This window comes from Canis lupus, chromosome 5 (genome assembly GCF_048164855.1).
Source record: "Canis lupus baileyi chromosome 5, mCanLup2.hap1, whole genome shotgun sequence".
NCBI lineage: Eukaryota > Metazoa > Chordata > Mammalia > Carnivora > Canidae > Canis > Canis lupus.
The window spans coordinates 3,945,006-3,967,844 of record NC_132842.1 but is presented as its reverse complement, the minus strand read 5'-3'; the positions used below and the strand labels follow the sequence as shown (position 1 = coordinate 3,967,844).

Genomic DNA, 22,839 nt, shown 5'->3' with positions numbered 1-22,839 from the left:
GTATAAAAGGATAAATTTTTGTCCATTACACACCAGACAAAAACCTAACATAAATACAAAAAATGTATATATTTTTTAAAGATTTTATTTATTTATTCATGATAGTCACAGAGAGAGAGAGAGAGAGGCAGAGACACAGGCAGAGGGAGAAGCAGGCTCCATGCAGGGAGCCCGAGGTGGGATTTGATCCCAGGTCTCCAGGATCGCACCCCGGGGCCAAAGGCAGGCGCCAAACCGCTGCGCCACCCAGGGATCCCCCAAAAATGTATATTTTAAAGGGATGGTTTCTTCCAAAAAGCATAAATGACAATTTCTAGTAAGAAAATAGCCAAGAGCCAGAAGGAAACTCAAGGATGCTCAAATCTTCTCTAGGAGAGATTCAGACTACCTAGGAACACTTACTCCCATACCCCTTACATTCTAGATGCAGGAAGAGGACAATTAGTCTAGATGTCTAATAAGATGGGATATTAGGGAAAAGCTGATATGATAGAAATATTCAAAAATAAAAAATGGAGACTTTTTAGCTCCTGTTAGTGAATGGCAGGAACAATTTAAAATATAATGTTCAATATGTTTTTTAGGAGATTTACAAATAGATTTCAAATATAGAAGCAGGAAAGAATAATTCTTCGCTGCTAATTTAAGTCTTTCGTGTAGACAAAAGACTGAAATCCTAAAAAAAAGACCAGATTTTTTATTGGACAGCCAAATATAGATTTAGATAACTTGATAAGTGGTAACATATGCTGTATAAAACTTACATATTTAAGCAAAACTGACATTATGACCATCCGGAAAGTAATTCATGTAACTTCTAAGATGCTTTGGACATTGTGTCTTCAGTTCTTTACTGGAGAATACTGTTGGGCATCCTGTAAGAGTATCCTGAACCTCTCTGCAGCAGAAGAACCTGTAAATAAATTAAGATATAATGATTTAGTAAAACAGGATTAAACTTATCATGAAAATAGATTTTTGTGCAACAGTGTTATGTACCTAATATTGTAAATAGATCTTTGAATAAAACCTACACTATAAAACATATAATATAGTGAAAATCTCTTCAGTGCACAACTTCATAGATTACAACAGAGATAAATTACCATTAAACCACCATTCTCTCCCTCTCCCTGTTCCTCTCCCTCTCCCTTGTGTGCTCTCCCCATTAAACTACTGCCTTTTTTTCTCACCAAAGATAACCACTTTTCTGACTTATAGAACTGTATTTTATTTCATTTTATATATATGGAATTTTATATACATGGAATAAGATAATGTGAATTATTTTTAATTGGCCTCTTTCACCTACCATTATGCTCGTGAGATACATTTTTTTATTGTGCATGGTATTCATTCATTCATTCTTCTTGATGATAATTGCTATATGGATTTACCAAAATTGATTTCCTTGTTCAGCTAGAGATGGGCATTTCAGCTGTATACAGCCTTTGTCTTTTACAACTATTGCTGCTATTAATGCTCTCTATATATTTTTTGGTGAATATACACATGCATTTTTGTTGCTTATATCCTGGGACTAAAATTCTCTGGGCCTTGTACTACATGTTTATTCAAATTTAATTAGTAATGCCAAACAGTTTTCTAAAGTGATTGTTACAATTTGCTCACCAACCAATAGCACATATGAGTGGCATACTTGCCAATATGTATTATTGTCAGTCTTTTTAAGCTAATCTGTTGGTTGTGTAGACTTTCACACTGTGATTTTAAATTTTCTTTTCTTTTCTTTTCTGTTTTAATTTTATTTTCTGATGACCAATGAAGTTGAACATTGTTTCATGTACTTATTGGCCATTGAATACACTTTTTAAAATATTAACTGTCAAAATCTTCTATTTATGTTTTTTTTTAGTGTTTACTTATTGTTATTAGTGACTGAAGAAAATGTATTAAAATCTCCAACTATGACTGTGGATTTGCCTTTTAATTTTTGATAATTTGGGGTTTATATATTTTCAGGCTATATTAATGAAAATCTACCTCAGCTGTATATATTCTGTGGGATTGGATAAAGTCTAAGCTGCATTGCATCACAGTTCAACTTTTTCTTGGGCTGTTTAGAACAGTCACCAATAAGGCTTTTGCATGTGAATTTCTGCTTCTCATAGATATAGACCTAACACGTGTGCACTAAATTTATTGGGAAGTATTCTGAAGAAATATAACTATAAAAAGATAAGGAAGGGAGTGTCAAACAAAGGAAAAGGTTGACTTATAGTGCAGCTTCAAATGAAGCTCTATTCACTCCTATGGGAAACCTTGAAGCTAGAACTGGATTTCTCTCTCAGAATTGTCCTAAATTGCAATGGGTTAAGCCAGTCACTGGCTATAGCCTGTCACTTAGCAGAGATCATAAACTTAAGGCCGCTCCTGAATTTGAGAACACTTTCCAATGAGGGACATAGTTGTGGGCCATTAGAAAAAATGATCTCTAGAAGCTGGCAGATGAGACCATTGCCACTAAAAGGGATTTTGGAAACATACCACAATATTCACTGTGGTGTGTAAAGTGTGCACTTTAAGATTTTTATGTTAGCTAAAAATATTAAAAAATATATAAACTATCAATAATTATAACCAAGTATCAATTTCTCTGCCCTTAATATCTATAAGCACTGGCAAAGCACTCCACTGTAAGTCTTGTGAAAAACCCAGTGATCTCACTAATATTTCCTAGAAAGAAGTGGGGTGTGTTCTTTAGTTAATTATCATTTTTATTTTGTTTCTGAGCCATTTCATCATATAATATATAATGAGTAATTTTGTGTATACTTTTCTACTCCATGGCACATAAATATTTAGTTGAAAACCAGTCTAGATGTTGCTGTGGAGGTATTTTGTTCAGATGAGTTTAATATATAAATCAATAGATTTTGAGTAAAGCAAATAACCCTCTGCCATATTGCTAGGCTTCATCCAATTAGTTGAAGACTTTAAAATATATATATTAAAGTCTTTTAAGAAAGTGGGAATTCTGTCTGTAGATTGCCTTCAGTCTTAAGCTACAGCATTAAGTCTTTCCTAAGTCATCTACCTCTAGGCTGCATATCTGACCTGCATTGCCAACCCCCACAACTGAATGAACCAATTCCTTAAAATCAGTCTATCTCTCTCTCACTCTTTCTTAACCTCCCTCTATTTTCTATCATCTATCTATCTATCTATCTATCTATCTATCTATCTATCTATCTATCATCTAGCAATCTATCCATCCATCCATTCTATTGGTTCTCTCTGGCAACCCTAACACACCACACCAGACCAAACCATGAGCCATATCCTTATGTAATACTACCTCAACTACAATGTGGAGCTGAGTCATTTCCTTTGATTTTCACATGTATACATACACACAAATACATACACACAATTAGCATATCTTCCTAAAAGTTGAAAAAGAAATATGGTGTATTTTTGCAACATAAATTATTTAAAATAGAATATTGAATTTTTATCTAAAATGTTTCATATATATTGTTTTATTAAATCAGAAAAAAATGAGACAATTTTGTAAAAAATACAGTAGCATCTGCCTTCGGTTTAGGGCCTTGGGATCAAGCCCTGCATTGTGTGTGTGGGGAGGGTCCCTGCTCAGTGAGGAGTCTGCTTCACTTTCTCACTCCTTCTGCCCCTCCCCACCATGCTTTCTCTCTCTTAAATAAATAAATAAAATCTTCTAAAAATAAAACTAGAAATTATAAAAATGAATTCAATAGAAATTTTAGAACTAACAAAAAATATCCAATAAGTGGTTTTAATATCAGATTAAATACAACTGAAAAGAACATTTGTAAATTGGAAGTCAGGATAAATTTCTGAGTCTCTAGCGCTGAGAAGCAAATAGTTGGAAATGTAGAAAAAGTACAAGGGATGTATAAGACATTGTAAACACATAATATGAATCTGAGGAGAAAAGAAGACAGAAAAGGGCAGTGATAAAAAAAAAAGGGCGGTGATAATATATAGATAGTTTGAAAAGATAGTTTTTAAAAACTGATGAAATAAATTAAGTTACAAATTCGAGAAGTACAAAGAATCTTAAGCAAGATATATACAGAAAAATCCATAGCTATGCAAAAATTGTAAAAGAATTTTTAAGTAGCCAGAGGAGCAAAGATAACTTTAAATTCAAAAAAGCAACAATATGTCTGATGGCTGACTTCTTAACACAAAAAATGGCAGACGTAAAATTATGTGTTAAGTACCTAAAAGAAAGTAAGTGTTAACTTCCTCACACATGTTATTCAGAAATATATTTCAAGGTAGAGGCAAAGGATGCATGAAAGAATACATTAAGACAGACTATGTGGGAACATATAAGTGAACGTCATATGTATAGAAATAATTATGTCTGAAATTGTTTAAAATAGAGAGGGTAGCCTGGGTGGCTCAGTGGTTGAGTGTCTGAGTTTGGCTCAGGTCATGATCCTGGGGTCCTCAGACTGAGTCCCACTTTGGGCTCCCCGTGAGGAGCCTGCTTCTCCCTCTGATTGTGTCTCTGCCTCTCACAGTCTCTCTCATGAGTAAATAAATAAAATCTAAAAAATAAAATAAAATAGAGAGTAAAAATAATAAAATAATTTAAAAACAATAGCATGAGAATCCTGAAAGGACATGTATGGTTAGAGTTGTAAGGTTTTTTTCATTGTTTGGGATGCAGTTAAAGTATTGATTTATAATAAGTCTAATAATTCAAGAATGCAAATTATAATGCCTACAGAAGGCACTGAAATGATAGTAGAAGAATGCATAACTAACAAGGTAGAAGAGAAAAATTTTAGAATAATAAAACATACCTGATTAATCTAAAGAAGACAATAAGAGAGAGCAAAAGGAACATAGAAAAAGTAGTGAAGTGGTAAAGAGTTTATTTAAATCCAAATTAGAAAACAAAGCAATAGAAAAAAAAATAAGCCATGCAAAAACCTGGCATAGCTCTACCAGTATTCTATAAAGTAGATTTTAAGGAATAAACATTATTATTGATAAGGACATTTGGGAAGCCAAAAGGATCAACTTTCAAGAAGGTACATAATTCTACATTTGTATAGTTGACCTGAACTGATGAAGCAAAGGATCCAGCCTTTGTTTCTCTATATAGAGCAGTCATTGAATTCAAGTGTCTCTTGACAAGGACTCATAACTTTGGAAGAGGCAATTTTGTTTTCTTTTCAAAAAAGAAAGCAACCTGGGAAGGGACACCATTTTGAACCATCAGCAGGCAGCACTCTTAGCAAATTGGAGAATGAGTGCCTTAGCCTTAAAAGGAAGATTCAGGTAGCACATTATAGTGTTCACTAAATAACTGAACTCTCTGTCTTATATTCTCTTCCCTGGTACCAAAGGTGTTCCTAGGAAATAGACTCTGAAATGTAATTTTGGATGTGGCTGCCTATCAGTAAGGATTTTGTCACTTGAGGTACATGGTACATGGATAATTATTGCTATATAGTAGCAGTCTAACTCTAAACTTTCAGTAATGTGAACTGAAAAAGAATATGAGTATGAGGGGGCTGGTGCATCACATCCAGTGTAAGGGAAATGATGACTATAAGAATTTGGGAATTTGGTATCTGTTGCTAAGCACTAATAATTTTTAAAAAAGAGATAATATTATACTTACGGAGTTAATTACTAATTCAGGCAAAATATAAAATCCAAAGAATCTTCTTGCTATGATTGCTGAATAGCTAGAAGGCAAACAGGGCGAAGAACGACTCTCAGGATTTAATTTGAAAAATAATAAAGCTTCAGGGAAATCTCTTTGCCCTTCCAAATGTTGTATGGCAATATAAAGATCCAAATAGGGAATTAGGAAGACCCTGAATCTTGTAATTGAAATACCTGGTGGATATCTGTCATAACCTTGAACATCTACATCTCTTAAACCTACTGAGTCTGTAAAAATAGCCTACACACTCACTAAAAGTTTGTCTTTTCCCATGCTTGTAGATCATACAAAGCCTCAAAGGAGGCAGGAGCATTACAAGACAATTCTTTGCCCCTACTTCAAGATCTATCCCCACTGCCTCTCCTAACAACCAGAACAATAGGAACCAACAAACTTCAATATAGCCTTACTGGAAATGTTCTGAGCCTGGTAAAGGAGGTCTGGGGCTACTAAAAAAAACCTGCATAATTCAGTTAATTATTAACTTGGAATCAGTGGCAAACATAGAACTGGATTCTGAGAATGATGGATTATATGATACAGAACAAAGTTAGATGAGGGATAGTTCATGGATATTTGAGAATTCCCTCATAATACAGGATGTACCACCCTTGGGAGAACCCAGGTGGCTAATACATTGGCAGGTTGGATTGTGGGCAATTGGAAAAAACAATCTTCACTAGAACTAATACTTTGCTAATTGAAATAATAGCCATAATTGCTAGATTAAATGATTAACAGAAAAATCAAAATGTAAAGAGAATAAGACATGCCAGACAAGAGTAAATCTGGATATCCTACCAGCTATTTGTATAGAAGAGGTCATTAAAATAATAACAAATGTGGTTGTGAGAGGACAAAAGTGTCACTGAGATGCTCCGTAGTAGTTTGCTACTGGAGTTTGAGGTTGATAAGAGGCAATGCTATTACAGAGCTAGGTACCCTGAGGGCAAAGAGAATGAAATAAAAGTGTCCTTCTGTTTAACTGTCAGAAGCAATGCTGGGCAAAATCATGAAATAACTGGCAAAGCCGAGTGGCAGCCAGAGCAGAGAGGTCCAATGCTAAGAAAACTAAGAAGATAATTCTGAGAACTTAGAGCCAGCCCTTAGGGACAAGATAAATGGACATTTCAAGAAGGCATTACTGGGATGCCTGGGTGGCTCAGTGGTTGAGCATCTGTTTTTGGCTCAGGGTGTGATCCTGAGGTCCTGAGATCAAGTCCCACATCAGGGTCCCTGGTGCAAGCCTGCTTCTCCCTCTGCCTGTTTCTCTGCCTTTCTCTGTGTGTCTCTCATGAATAAATGGATAAAATCTTTAAAAATAAAAGAAAGAAAATATTACTGTTCAGTCCCCCCATGTATGGAGCTTGGAGACTGTCACTCCATCCTAACAACAAGTGAAAAACTGAATAAACTGAAAGTTCAACTCTGTGGGATAACTACAAAGTATAACAAACACATAATGGGAATACCATAAAAAGAAAAAATAAAGAAAAACAGAAAAAATAGTTGAAGTAATAATAACTGAAAATTTCCCCAAATTAATGTCAGACACTACAATTCCAGGAAAATCAGAGGACAACAAGCAGAACAAATGTTGGAAAAAAATGCATCTAAGTATATCATATTCAGACCACATGGCGAATACATGTATGAAAGATTAAATCTTGAAATATAAAGAAAAATCAAAGAAAGATAAAGAAAAATCTTTAAGAAACCAAGAAAGAAACCAAGTGCAGAAAAGCAGCTTAAGTATAGAGAAACAAAGACAAGAATTACATCTGACTTTTCCTCAGATATTACAAAACCAAGAAAAGAATGGAATGAAATATGTATTGGGCCAGCAGAAACTCTTCTCAGTGTTGACAATACATAAATTAATGTATACTTTGCCATTAGTTGGACACATCAACACTAAATTATAGATTTTCCCTTGTATAGGTAGCTCTTTCTCACCAATGTATGTCTAGGTAAAAGCCACATCTAGCATGGGAAACAAGATAATTTTTTGTTACATATATTTTTCAGCAACTACAGTTGTGAGCCAGTACACTCCCCTTTTGAGAAAATAGTAAAATTCAAGTATGGGTGGTAGTTTTATCTGATATAAGTATAGATACCCTGTTTTTTTCTTGCTGGCCAACTGGTTAAAATGTCTTTTTTCATGTCTTCATTCTCTATCTATGTGTGTCTTTAAGGCAGAAAGCGAATATCTTGTAGACAACATATAGTTAGATCTCGGGATTCTTAATTCATTCAACAGGTCTTTGTCTTTTAATTGGAGAATTTGATCCTTTACATTTAAAGTAATTATCAAGAGACAAGGACATACTATTGTTATTTTATTTATTGTTTTCATGTTTTGGTGATCCATTGTTCCTTGTTTCTTATTTTGCCTTCTTTTTTTGTGTTTTGATGTCTTTTGCTGTATAGTATGTTTTGAGTTCTTTATCATGTTCTTTGGTTGATTACTACTGGATTTTCCCTTATGGCTATGATAATGCTAACATAAAATATACTAAGCACATAACACCCTCTTTTAACTTAATAAAATTTAACTTCAGTAGGATGTATAAACCAAACACTATTACTTCTCCCACTCACATTTTGAGTTTTTGCCATTACAGTTTATATGTTCTTTTATATTGCGCAACTAGTAACCAATTATTGCAGTTAGATTATTTATTATTTTTACATTAAACAATACAATATTAATAAACATAGTAATGTTTTTTTTTAACTTTTAAAGGAGAATTTTAAGTGAATTATATATCACTGCTACCATATTACAGAATCTAACCGTGAATATATACTTACCAGTACCAGTGAGATTTTTGCTACCTTTCTATGTTTTTGTGATGTTAATTAGTGTTCTTTACTGATATTCAAATAACTCCTTTAGGATTTCTTGCAAGGCAGTTGTGATGGTAATGAACTCCCCCAGCTTTTGTTTGTTCAGAAAAGTCTCTACCCTTCCTTTTTTCTGATTGACAGCTTCATTAGGTACAGAAATCTTGATTGATAGTTCTTTTCTTTCAATATTTTGAATATTTCATTCCATTTTCTCTTGGCCTAAAGAGCATCTGTTGAAAAATGTCAGTCTTCTCTTGCTTCTCTTAAAATTCTTTCTTAGTCTTTGACTTTTGACAATTTAATTACATATTGTGGTGTAGTCCTGTTTGGGTTCCACCTAGAATCCTTTGAAACTCATGGATCTTTATGTCCATTTCTCTCCCCAGGTCAGGAAGTTTTAGCCATTATTATTTTAAATATACTTTCTATCCTTTTCTCTTTTCCTTCTGGAATTCCCATAATGTGAACATGGTTTCTTTTCTTTTCTTTTTAAATTTTTTTATTCATGAAAGATACAGAGAGAGAGGCAGAGACACAGGCAGAGAGAATCAGGCTCCTCACAGGGAGCCAGATGCGGGATTTGATCCTGGGACCAGGCAAAAGGCAGATGCTCAACCGCTGAGCCACCCAGGTGTCCCGAACATGGTTTCTTTTCATGGCATCCCATAACTCCCATAGATTTTATTCATTCTTCTTCATTATTTTTTTTCCAATTTTCTCCTCTGATGGGGTCATTTCTAGTATCCTATACTCCAGCTGATTCCTTTTCTACATAGCAATTTCCACTTTTGAAACTCTACTGAATTCTTCAGTTCAGTTATTGTATTTTTCAATTCTAAAATTTCTGGGGTTTTTTTTTTTTGTTTTTTTTTTTTTTTGATGGTTGCTATTTTTTTGTTGAACTTCTTATTTTGTTCATGCATTGTTTTCCAGTTTGGTTTAGTTCTCTATCTATGTGTCCTTGAAGTTTACTAAACTTCTTAGGAGGATTATTCTGAATTCTTTGTCGGCCAGTTTGTGTATATGCATTTTTTATGGTCACTTATTAGAGCTTTATTATTTTCCTTTGGTGGTGTCATCAGTACATGATTTTTTATGATACTTAATTCCTTATGTTGGTATCTGCACATTTGAGTAATCAGGCTCTTCTCCAAGAGTTTATAGACTTGCTTTGGCCGAAATAGTTCTTTACCAGCCAGCTCAGTTTGGCTTTCTGGATATGTCTGCTGCTAATGTCCTTGAGCAGATAATCTTGAATATGATTTACTTTGGGGGACGTCAACTGTTCAGGCTCTGAACATAGAGATGGGGTGTATGTCTCTTGCTGAGAGCAGTTGGATAGGACTGCTTGCTTGGTTCCCTACCCAAGTGAGGCTGTAGGGCAGGCTTTATGTTTGTTTGGATTCTCTAGTCAGGCTTTCCAGGTCAAGACTGGGTACCTTAATCAGTAATAGATGAGGCTATGAATTAGTTTCCCTGCCCTAGAAAGGCATTAGCACAAGAACCTGGGCTAGGACAGTTAATTGTGGATCTGAGACAGAGTATGCACTGAATTCCCTGGTCAGCGTGCTCTAGTTAGTTTCCCCAATCAAAGAGGATGAAGGCTATACTCAGCAATGAATGCAGCTACAAATTAAATTTTCTTCCAGGTGTAGCAGAATCATCTCTACAGTTGGTAACTCTTTGATTGTTGTCTTAACTCAAATGAGCCTGCACCCCAACTTGCCTGACCAAACAGGGCCGCTGGCTTTGCAATCACACTACCAGGACAGTCTACCTTTTGGCTCAAGTGTTACTAGGCTACACAACTTCCAGGAGTTGTCTCCAGCTCTTCTGGTCATAAAGAGCCAGAAGACACTCTACCCAATAGATAGGGCTAACGTTTCAGTTTCCTTACCTGGGAAGAAGGGAGAGGAGCCACTCCAAGGCTATGCTCAATTTCCAAAATAGGCCCTCAGGTTGGGAGAGGCCAAGAACTACCCTCAGCCTTGGCTATGAATTAATCCCCCTGCCTGTGCATGACATGGAAATACTTTAAACTCAGTGCTTCCTTTATCATGGAAGTGATCAGCTCTGCCTACCTGCCTCTTGGCTCAAGTGTTCCTGGGCTCCACAGCTTCCAGGGATTGTTGTCATCTTTTATGGTCACATAGGGCTGGAAGACATTCTCCAAAGTGGGTGGGGCTGTGATTAAGCTTCTTGCCTGGACATGGCACATCATGGTCTAGGGATAGCAAAACTCCTTGTTTGAGGGCCAACAAAACTCCTTGTTTCAGGACCAGGAAAACTATAAATAACTCCTTGTCTGAATGAAGTAGACCTACACTCTGTCGGGTCCCCTGATTAGATTGTGTCCTGGACTTGATTCTGCAGATAAATAGCCTCTGGTTGGAATTACTAATTGGGCATTGTAGTTATGAACTCAACCTACCAAAATCCACCTGTTGATCATTTCAAACTCTTCCTTCCTTTTTATTCTGTCACATTCAGATTCCCAGTGGTTGAGCTCACACATACCCTTATAATCCCCATTGGGAAAATCAGAATAGGGGCTCTCACAAAGTATCCCACAATGCCTGGGGAGTTGATTGTCCCTTCTGGGTCCTCTTTTTAAATTGGAGGGGCCAGAGGCTCAGGGATACCGCTCTCTATTGTATTCAGGTGCTAGCCTGTAGAAGGAATAATGAGGTCAATGTGTAGCTGCTTATCTTACCCTCTAATGCAGCCTATCTTGGTCTTTGTGGTATAGGGGGACTTCAGCCTCACTCCTGTATTTTAGGATTCTCTTAGTGGTATCTTATTCTTGAATAGTGGCTAGTCCTTGTGAAGGAAAGATGAAATTAGGAAACTATGTTGTCATCTTAGTGATGTCACTCTAGCTAAGAACCTTTTATATCAGTGTGAAAGCCCACTTTGAAAAGAGAAAAGGACATGGATGATATAGAAGCAAAAATATTCTCCTTCAAATGCAAAGTAATAACCAAAAAAATAGAAGCAGAAGAATTGGGTTTTACTGAGAGATCTTATATAATTGCAAATCATTACCTTCTACTGAGCTGTTTTCCTTAGTAGGCTGTATTGGAGGATGGGGTGGGGTAGGGCACAAGGGCCATCAGGGGTCACGTCAGTCCTCTTTCAGGCTTCCGAACACGGCGGCTGGAACATTCTGCTGCTCCAGCCGCACCTCGTTGGGCTCCAGGGCCATCTCGTCCTCATCCTCATCCTCGCCCAGCTCAATCTCCTCGGGGTTGGCTTGCTGAGCCAGCTCAGCCAGCTCCTCCCGGGAGGCATCGCTCCTCACAAACAGGATCTTGCTCTGGGCCGGTGAGGGCTGATCCCGCTCAGCTTCAGCCGCCAGCTGCTCTGCCCGTTGTTCCAGAAGCTTCATGTCATCCATGCCGCTCTGGCCAGGGGCCAGGTCCGACACCGTGCCCGTGGCGCTGCCTGACACCTTGAGCATCTGGGAGGCCATGAAATTGACCTGAGTGTTGTACGTGGCCTGCACGCTGCGGTATAACTGGCCACATACTGCGGTAGCTGGCATTTCATCCACTGGGAAGCAAGGGCCATATCTAATAAGCTGGGAAGCATGATAGTAGCGTGTGCTAAGAGAACTCTGACTAAGCCATATTTAACATTTAATTCCAAATGCCCTGGAAGGTCAGAAACAGTTTGTATCCTTTCTCTGTTAGTCTGGTATAGTCAAGAAAACATTGCACAAGAGAAAAGATCTAGATTATCTATTATCTCTTTGGCTTCTCAGCATAATTGTCCCATTTAACTCATAAAATGATTTAAAAACTATGCAGAATTTTGCATGTATTATAAAATTCTATATGATTATAATCACTGAAGTCCATACATATTAAATGGAAATTCAAATATAATTTAGAGATATATTTAATTATTTTTTGTTTCTATTTTCCAAAATATCTCAAAAGGAAGATAATCCATTATATAAATTGTAATAGTTCTTTTTCAGATCACAAATTTATTTAATGCTGATTGCTAAAGCTTAACAAATTAACTTAAACTATCTTATATATCAGAATAGAGGGATGCCTGGGTGGCTCAGTGGTTAAGCATCTGCCTTTGATTCAGGGCGTGATCCCAGAGTCCCAGGATCGAGTCCCACATTGAGCTCCCTGCATGGAACCTGCTTCTCCCTCTGCCTATGTCTATGCCTATCTCTCTGTGTGTCTCTCATGCATAAATGAATAAAATCGTTAAAAAATATATCAGAATAGAGGCATGGAACTTAGGAAATGTTAATAGTATATGTTTCAGCTACTTTTCAAGAAGTCTATTTCGTGTGAAAAGATCTGTAATTCTCAAGAAAAATTCCTAGAAGTTTTTCTCCCCTTTACCTCCTGTATTCAACAGAATATAAAGCTTCAATTTACTTCATTCAGTTGAATTTCCTTATGACTCATTATCATTAGAATAGAACAGTATTTGACATCAGACTGTAACTAGTATGACCAATGAATCCTCCTGACTTGATAATTTCTCCCTTGAAATGCATACTAGCTTCAGTCTCATAACTGATTTCCTCTCTGTCTTACTGATTAGGGTTAGAGAACACAAAGAAAACATCAAACACTTTTAATCCTTCCCTCCTAAACTCTATGGTCGAATCAAATCTTCCTGCTCTTCACTTCTTTTCTGCTCTGATTGAACTCCTCTTTCCAAAGTCAAAGGAGACCCAGTACTACAAGTGTACCCTGACCTTCAGTGCATCTCTTAAAGCCAACATCTACGTGTGCATTCCACCTAAATAGGAAGATGAGGATTATTTGTATTCCTTTCACTTCTCCCATGAAACTTCTATTCACCAGATCTTGAGATGAGAAGTTGAGGAGCAGTGAAAATATGCCATCATTTTCTCTAGTGAGAGAGTGAATAATGTCCCATCTTTTGCCAACATTTTCATTTGTAGTCACTCTTCATGTCTTGTCTCCATATAATGCTTTTGAGGCCCTCCTAGCCTTTCTGAATATGTTTTAAACATATGGTCTACTAGCAAATTCATCAAAAATCATCATACTAGCATTCCTCTTACCAACCATTTTTCTGTTACTATTTGGAGTTTGGAGCAATTTTCAAAATTTAAACTTCTTTGGGTAAATAAGTTAACAGAAATACATACCTATGTACAAGACAAATATTCTAAAATATTCTAAATAATAGTGTCACTGTGATCAAGACCAATATATTAGTATTTTTTTTTCCATTTGTCTTCAAAAAGCATGTAAGAGCTCTAGTGTTTGCAATTACTGTTCAAATGTTGTTATTCTGGTTTGAGACTTGTAAGTATTTTGGAAAGTTTTCAAGTAAATATTTAAGTTGATTGTTCTTATCTCATTTGTACGTTACATTAGTTTTAAAAAGTAGCTGACTGCCAAGTCAATAGTTTTAGTGAGCTCATGTTGAAGAACAGAGCATTCCAAGCAGCATATTATAATCATTAATGAAGCTCCTCTGAACAATAAACTGCATTAGAAACAATCTGAATTATACAATAATAGAAAATTTTACACTACCTGTTCTCCTTTTGAAAACTAGCCTCTTTCTTTAGGAACTCATTGCTTTAATAACATAAAAATTATATTTATAGACTACATCTTAAAAATACAGAACACTAAGGGAAAAAATAGCAGCAATTTACTTTCAAAAAGTTCATAACATAGGGACAGCTGGGTGGCTCAGTGGTTGAGCATCTGCCTTAGGCTCAGGTCACGATCCCGGGTCCCAGGATCCAGTTCCACATTGGGTTCTCTAAGGGGAGCCTGTTTCTCCCTCTGCCTGTGCCTCTGCCTCTCTCTGTGTCTCTCATGAATGAATGAATGAATGAATGAATGAATCTATCTTTAAAAAAATTTTAAACATTCATAGCCCCTTAGTGACAGAATAAATAATCTAGTAGCACTTAAATATATGGTGACAAATTTTGTCAAGGAGCAATTTTAGGTATTAAGAAAGTTAGATTTTGAAATTATGTTAATTTTACTTGTTTAAACTATTTTATTCCAAAACAACACAGTTATTAAGAATTGACAATAACTTGAAGATAAAAAAGAGGTTTTTCCTTATTATAAGACCCTTATTTCTGTTACCAGTACTCGCATTAGCCAAGCATATTAATGATATACAACTTGCTTGAAATCCTTCTTTTTGTGTGTCAAATATTAAATACTAGCTTATAGAAATGAACTATTTCATGAAATTATCTGTCTTTTTAGTTGATTCGTTCCAGACATGCTCCCTAAATATTGGAGTTCTTCAGGGGTTTTCTGCCCTGGGCCCTTTTCTCACTCACACTAATGACTTCAATTACCACCAGTATGGTCCTGATTTCCAAATTTATTATCTCCAGCACATGCATTGCTATGGATTCATCTCATCAAACTTGCTATGTCCCAAACTGAGCTAGTCCTTTTCGTCTATGAACCTTCCCTTTTTCCTGTGTCCTTGTCACTCCCATCTACCCTTCTGACTAATCAAAAGCCTTTCTTCCTCCCATTCTTATTTCACACCTAAAGTCAAGATATATTATTTATTAAATTTTTTTCTGGCATAACAGCTTTATTGATACATAACTCTTATACTATACAATTCACCAATTTAAAGTGTGCAACTCAATGGTTTTTTTTTTTTAATATATTCACAAAGTCGTACAACCTTAACCACAATCAGTTTTAGGACATGTTTTGTTTTGTTTTGTTTTGTTTTCTGCTCCAAAAAGAAACCTTATAAACCATTAGCAGTTAATTCCTATTCATCCCTAACGGCCCCAGCACTAGACAACCAATATTCTGCTGGCTGTCTCCATAAATTTTCCTATTCTGGACACTTTATATAAATGGAATAACACAATATTTTCTTTTAAAGATTTTATTTATTTATTCATAAGAGACATAGAGAGAGAGGCAGAGATATAGGCAGAGGGAGAAGCAGCCTCCCTGAAGGGAGCCTGATGTGGGACTTTATCCCAGAACGATAGGATCATGCTCTGAGCCAAAGGCAGATGCTCAACCACTGAGCTGCTCAGGTGCCCACAATATACATTTTTTGAGCTGATTTCTATCAACATAATGCTTTCAAAATTCATCCATGTGGGGATCCCTGGGTGGCTCAGTGGTTTAGTGCCTGCCTTTGGCCCAGGGCCTGATCCTGGAGTCCTGCGATCAAGTCCCACATCAAGCTCCCTGCATGGAGCCTGCTTCTCCCTCTGCCTGTGTCTCTACCTCTATGAATAAATAAATAAAATCTTAAAAAAAAATTCATCCATGTTATAGTACGTATCAGTACTTCATCATTTATTGCCAAATAATATTATATTTTGTGGATATTTATCCATTCATCAGTTGGTGATTATTTGCACTATTTCAACATTTTGATTTTCATAAAAAAGCCATTATAAACATACTTGTACTATACTTCTGTGCATGAAGATTTATTTTCTCTATATTCTAACCAACACTGGGGATTAACTGTCTTTTTTCTTAGAGCAATTTTCAAAGGAATGAAGTGGTATCTCATTGTGGTTTTGATTTGCACTTTTCTAATGGCTAATAATACTAAGTATGTCTTCATGTGCTTATTGGTCATTTGAAAATCTTTAGAGAAATGTATATTCATATCTTCTATCATTTTTAAATCAAGTTATTTGACTTTTATTGTTAATTTGTAAGAGTGCTTTACATACTCTAATTACGTCTCAAAAAAAAAAAAAAAAAACCACAAGTCTCTTCTTATAAATGATTTGCAAATATTGTTTTCCAATCTATGATTCCTCATTTTATTTTTTGATGGTGGCCTTTGAAACAATTTCTAATTTTGATGAATCCTAATTAACTTATTTTTCCTTTTGTTGCCTTGTTTTTGGTCTTATATCTAAGAAAATTTTCCCTAATATAAAATCATGAAGATGTATACACTTTCTTCTGAGATCTTTTAGAGTCTTAACTCTTTCTTATATGGAGGGCTATGATCTATTTTGAGTAAATTTTTGCATATGGTGTGACTCCTAAACAATTTTCAAATTTGCCTCTTCATCTCTAACCAAATGGCCACATTCATTGTCTGCAATGACATATTTTGTGAAGATTACCAAGTGAATCTTTTCATGGTTCCATTTGCTTTTATTCTCACTCCCCTCCATTCTGTATTCTGAAATAAATAAGCAATCTTTCTAAAATACACAACTAACCATGCCATTCTTCTTAGAGAAATATATTTTTAATGATCTAAGGTTTTAGCCTTAGAAACACAGAATTAGAGAATTGTCTAATAAAATAGTCTCATATATCTGACAGTTTGTTGTGTACTTGCCTAATTAATTTTAAATCTGGATGTGTGATATTCTCCAAAATTTCAAAATAACAAAGAAAAATTCCTATTCCAAACCATAAGAGAGTTAAAAAGAAATTTCTTTTTTTTTGTTGTGTTTTATAATTATTGTTTCTGACTAAAGTACATAGCAATAAGTTATATGACAGATTCTTTTCAAAAAATGACATCTATAATTATACATGCCACATTACATACACAAATACATATGACTAAAGAATATAACAAACCGGAATTTTTTTTTTATATTCTTAGATCTTAGAAAATAAAGGTAGTAAGTGACTAATGGGAGGGGTTTTGGGGGGCTTTTTTGTGTTTTTGTTTTCATTTTTTATTGCCTTTAGAGTCAAACAGCACGTGTCTATGTGTCTAGTAGTGAGTTGGTCTTATACAAGGTGAACTATTAATAAATTGATTTCTAAGTGAACTAATAAATGTGTGAAAAATAATATAATTATTTTCTATATAATTATTGTTCTAATAAATTAGATACTATTATAATATATAATATAATTATTGTTCTAATAAATTAGAACGAAATATAGTTAGTGGAATTGCTAAATATTGTGGAATAGTTTAATTTTGAAATTGAAGATTTTTTTTAAGATTATATTTATTTAATTGTGAGAGAGAGAAAGACAGAGAGGCAGAGACACAGGCAGAGGCAGGCTCCATGCAGGGAGCCCAATGTGGGACTCGATCCCAGGACCCCAGGGTCACCACCTGAGCCAAAGGCAGACACTCAACCTCTGAGCCAGCCAGGCATCCCTGAAATTAAAGATTTAGTATAAATTGAACCATAGAGTTAATAAAGATTCGAGCAGAACTCAACGAAATCGAGACCAGAAGAACTGTGGAACAGATCAACAAAACCAGGAGTTGGTTCTTTGAAAGAATTAATAAGATAGATAAACCATTAGCCAGCCTTAATAAAAAGAAGAGAGAGAAGACTCAAATTAATAAAATCATGAATGAGAAAGGAGAGATCACTACCAACACCAAGGAAATACAAATGATTTTAAAAACATATTATGAACAGCTATACGCCAATAAATTAGGCAATCTAGAAGAAATGGACGCATTCCTGGAAAGCCACAAACTACCAAAGCTGGAACAGGAAGAAATAGAAAACCTGAACAGGCCAATAACCAGGGAGGAAATTGAAGCAGTCATCAAAAACCTCCCAAGACACAAAAGTCCAGGGCCAGATGGCTTCCCTCAGGAATTCTATCAAACGTTTAAAGAAGAAACCATACCTATTCTACTAAAGCTGTTCGGAAAAATAGAAAGAGATGGAGTACTTCCAAACTCGTTCTATGAGGCCAGCATCACCTTAATTCCAAAAACAGACAAAGACCCCACCGAAAAGAGGAAGTATACACCAATATCCCTGATGAACCCGGATGCAAAAATTCTCAACAACATACTAGCCAATAGGATCCAACAGTACATTAAGAAAATTATTCACCATGACCAAGTGGGATTTATCCCCGGGACACAAGGCTGGTTCAACACTCATAAAAACAATCAATGTGATTCATCATATCAGCAAGAGAAAAACCAAGAACCATATGATCCTCTCATTAGATGCAGAGAAAGCATTTGACGAAATACAGCATCCATTCCTGATCAAAACTCTTCAGAATGTAGGGATAGAGGGAACATTCCTCAACATCTTAAAAGCCATCTATGAAAAGCACACAGCAAATATCATTCTCAGTGGGGAAGCACTGGGAGCCTTTCCCCTAAGATCAGGAACAAGACAGGGATGTCCACTCTCACCACTGCTATTCAACATAGTACTGGAAGTCCTAGCCTCAGCAATCAGACAACAAAAAGACATTAAAGGCATTCAAATTGGCAAAGAAGAAGTCAAACTCTCCCTCTTCGCCGATGACATGATACTCTACATAGAAAACCCAAAAGTCTCCACCCCAAGATTGCTAGAACTCATACAGCAATTTGGCAGCGTGGCAGGATACAAAATCAACGTCCAGATGTCAGTGGCATTTCTATACACTAACAATGAGACTGAAGAAAGAGAAATTAAGGAGTCAATCCCATTTACAATTGTACCCAAAAGCATCAGATACCTAGGAATAAACCTAACCAAAGAGGTAAAGGATCTCTACCCTCAAAACTATAGAACACTTCTGAAAGAAATTGAGGAAGACACAAAGAGATGGAAAAATAATCCATGCTCATGGATTGGCAGAATTAATATTGTGAAAATGTCAATGTTACCCAGGGCAATATACACGTTTAATGCAATCCCTATCAAAATACCATGGACTTTCTTCAGAGAGTTAGAACAAATTATTTTAAGATTTGTGTGGAATCAGAAAAGACCCCGAATAGCCAGGGGAATTTTAAAAAAGAAAACCATAGCTGGGGGCATCACAATGCCAGATTTCAGGTTGTACTACAAAGCTGTGGTCATCAAGACTGTGGTACTGGCACAAAAACAGACACATAGATCAGTGGAACAGAATAGAGAATCCAGAAGTGGACCCTGAACTTTATGGGCAACTAATATTCGATAAAGGAGGAAAGACTATCCATTGGAAGAAAGACAGTCTCTTCAATAAATGGTGCTGGGAAAATTGGACATCCACATGCAGAAGAATGAGACTAGTCCACTCTCTTGCACCATACACAAAGATAAACTCAAAATGGATGAAAGATCTAAATGTGAGACAAGATTCCATAAATTCAATATTAACTTGTAAAGTAAAAGATAATTTTGCAAAATCAGAATCGTTATTGATAATTGTTAGAACTTGTCTCATGTGTCTTTAGTCATGGATGAAAATAAAATTTTAGCTTTTTGTTGTTTCCTGTTAGAGATTATACCACATAATCCATGAATAAACTGAAATATTCTATCTTGATAGAACTTAAGAGAGAACTTGAGAACTTTTGGTTCTCATCCAAAAATGCCTGCAAGATTTACATGATGATCTGATATATAAAACATTCTTACTGTATTCACAGAGATGTAAAAAAGCTATGAAAGGCAATAAAGAGAAAGATTTTAAAAATTTACTGGAACAAATATTGCATTATGAACAATATGCAATTTTCTCTTGGGACCTGAACTGTGAAACAGAGGCCTGTTTATTATGCACTGAATGCAACAATGAAAATGTACAGGTTGTGGGGCAAATGACACATGCATGAATGGCCAGAGTGTTAATGAGTTCTGACCCAGAATGATCTGGTATATGAATCTGCTTTTTTCCAAAGAAAGCTATGTGAGGCTTACAGATGAAATTTTACTTAATTCATGTTTATGCACATATTGACCATTTATTACATATGAGTTACTTTGTGAAATAACAAGTGAAAGAACTCTCTAGATTAGTGGTTATAGGAAGGGAATTAAATGTCAAAAGTTCATGCTCAGTCTGACAATGGCTTTTTGTTTAATAGACAAGATTCAAGACTTTAAACTTAGTAATTGGGTTAACTATAAATGGACTATATCCTATATTAATTTTTATGTTTTTTAATTACAAAAAATAAAGTATACTGATTTAAGCAATCAACATTTACTGAGCACTTACTATGTAGAAGACACAAACCAACAATCTGGGGCATACATACATCCTAGAAAGAAAGTCTACTTTAAAGCATTGATATTTAGGCATTATGATGGAAACCATTCAGTAATATGATCCTTTTGGAATCTTAATAATTCCATTTTGGAAATGTTCCTGAATGGGATAATGGTTTGGTAGGAACATCTTTCTAGCAGTTTCTGTGAGGTTCTTGAATTCCAATAATGTTTATATTTAATTATATATTATATATTCCAAAGTTAAGCTTGTAGCACTTGAGACTTGAAAAGGTATAACTGAGTGTGCCAAGTGATTGGTCAAACCTTTCTGAACTGATAATCTTGACATGCTCAATAAAATTGCTGGTTTTCTTCTCAAGTATTGTAGGGCAAGGGTTACAGGGCATAGTATGAATCTGATCTCACCCTTATCATTCAAACACTGCACTATCTTGGACAAGTCAATCCATCTCATGATTTTTCATGTGTAATATGAACATAATAATTATCTCACATGTTATGGTAAATATTACATGGAATAACCTCTGACATTTAGAGGATTCAGTAAATGTTAGCTCCTTTGTACCTTTATCTAACCAAAAACACTTCAAGATAAAGCTGCTACAAATAATTCACTTACATGGAAATTACATTTTTTGGCCAATCTAGATTCCAGTCCAATATCTTATAATTGGAAAAAAGTAGAAAGAAAACTAAATGTTAGAAGAATTTGAACTGAGAATGCTTGGCTCTTTAGTTTAATTTGTGACTTTAAGAAAGTAATCTAGCATTTTTGAGCCTTATTTAAGCACCTGGGAATAAAGAAATCAATATTGTTCCAGTGCTTTTTATATGGTTATTGAATGAGCCAAAAGAATTGTGGAAATGGTTCAGAAAAAAATGCATTATTCATTTGCCAGGTATTCTTATACTTTCTTGTTCTGACCAAAAATTAGGAAAGGCAGAGAAGAGAATGGAGCATGTTGAACTGGACACATTCTTCTCTCCAAGAATTAATTTGCAAATTTATATTATGGGGAAATTCACTCAATATGTTCACCACCAATTTACACAGAAATAATAATCACTTAGGGCATAAAATACTAGATTATTTGTTCATGTACCATTGCCCAGAATCTTCAGACTGAAAGCTTACTTAAGAGTGACCAAACACTGCATTCGATTTCTAAGCTAAATAATAATAAGTTATGAGCATTTGAGGGGTACTAATTAATAACAGTAAAATAAAATCTGATGAGATAAATGGGAAAAAGTCACATACGTTTCCACCACACTCATGGCACTTCAGATGAGGTGTTCAACTTTATAAAATCTCCCGTTGTTAATCCAAGTTTTCCTTGCATACAATTTAGAATTTTTAAAGTCAACTGGTGCAATGTTTTCCACAATTGACTACTAATATTTTCTTTTCTCCCTTTCCAGATAAAAAAGGTCCCAAAGGATTTTATTATGCACCTATTTCTACAAGAATGAAAAGAGAACAGGCTTTGAGTTTGAAGCTCCACTGGAGGCAGCATGAGGCTTGAGGGATGAGAGCAAGCCATAAACCCAGATGTGGACACTGTAGAAATAATTCTCCCAATTTAAAAGAATGTACACACACTATAATATTGAGGGGAAACAAACATTAAATCAAAAGAAAAATTAAAAATCATCTCAAATCCCATAGAAAAACAATTTTGTTATATTTTGTTTTAATTAAGTGTATAAATTCATAAAGAAGTTTTCTTAAGACTTGAACAGTTTGTCAGTTTAGTATGTATCATTTCCCACCTTACTATGTACTATGAATATTTCTCATATTATTAAATATTTATTAAACACACATTTTTAACAACTGGATAATATTCAAACTATGGTTGTTCCTTAATTTAGAGACTTTCTTAGAGCAGGATTTTTCTTTCAAATTTTCAGCATCATAGTTAATATTAACATTGATGCACTTATATAAACCTTTGGCAGGTTTTCTGACCACTTTCATTAGGTAAATTTATATAAGTTGAATTGCTGTATTAAGGCATCTGAACAATTGTAATGTTTTTAGTGTATACCATCAGATTCCATTCTATCAAAGATGCAAAAACATACTCTCTTCACAGCATGATGTGAGTGTCCAGCCCTTCTCAATATTGACTATTATCAGAAAATAATTTTTAAAAATTTATGAAACAAGAATTTCTCTTATTCCAAACCATTATAGTATTAATAGGTGTGAAATTGGCATTTAGATTCCGTGAAAAGGCCAAATCTTTCCTCAACTTAGTTAAAAAAAAGAAAAAAGAAGGAAAACAGATTCCCAGACAGCCAATAACAGTTGAATAAGTCTGTAAATAAACAGTAGAAAATAACACACGGGTTT

The 22,839-nt window shown here is 35.1% G+C and overlaps 1 long non-coding RNA gene across 1 annotated transcript in view; it reads left to right on the top strand.

Annotated features, from left to right (window-relative positions):
• The window catches only part of LOC140632859 (uncharacterized), a 124,645-nt gene extending 102,117 nt beyond the window's left edge, over nt 1-22,528 (top strand). Inside the window, exon 3 of the long non-coding RNA XR_012030520.1 lies at nt 21,903-22,528. This is a non-coding gene — a long non-coding RNA (uncharacterized lncRNA). The remainder of the gene's footprint in view (nt 1-21,902) is intronic.
• The last annotated feature ends 311 nt before the right edge of the window (nt 22,529-22,839 follow it).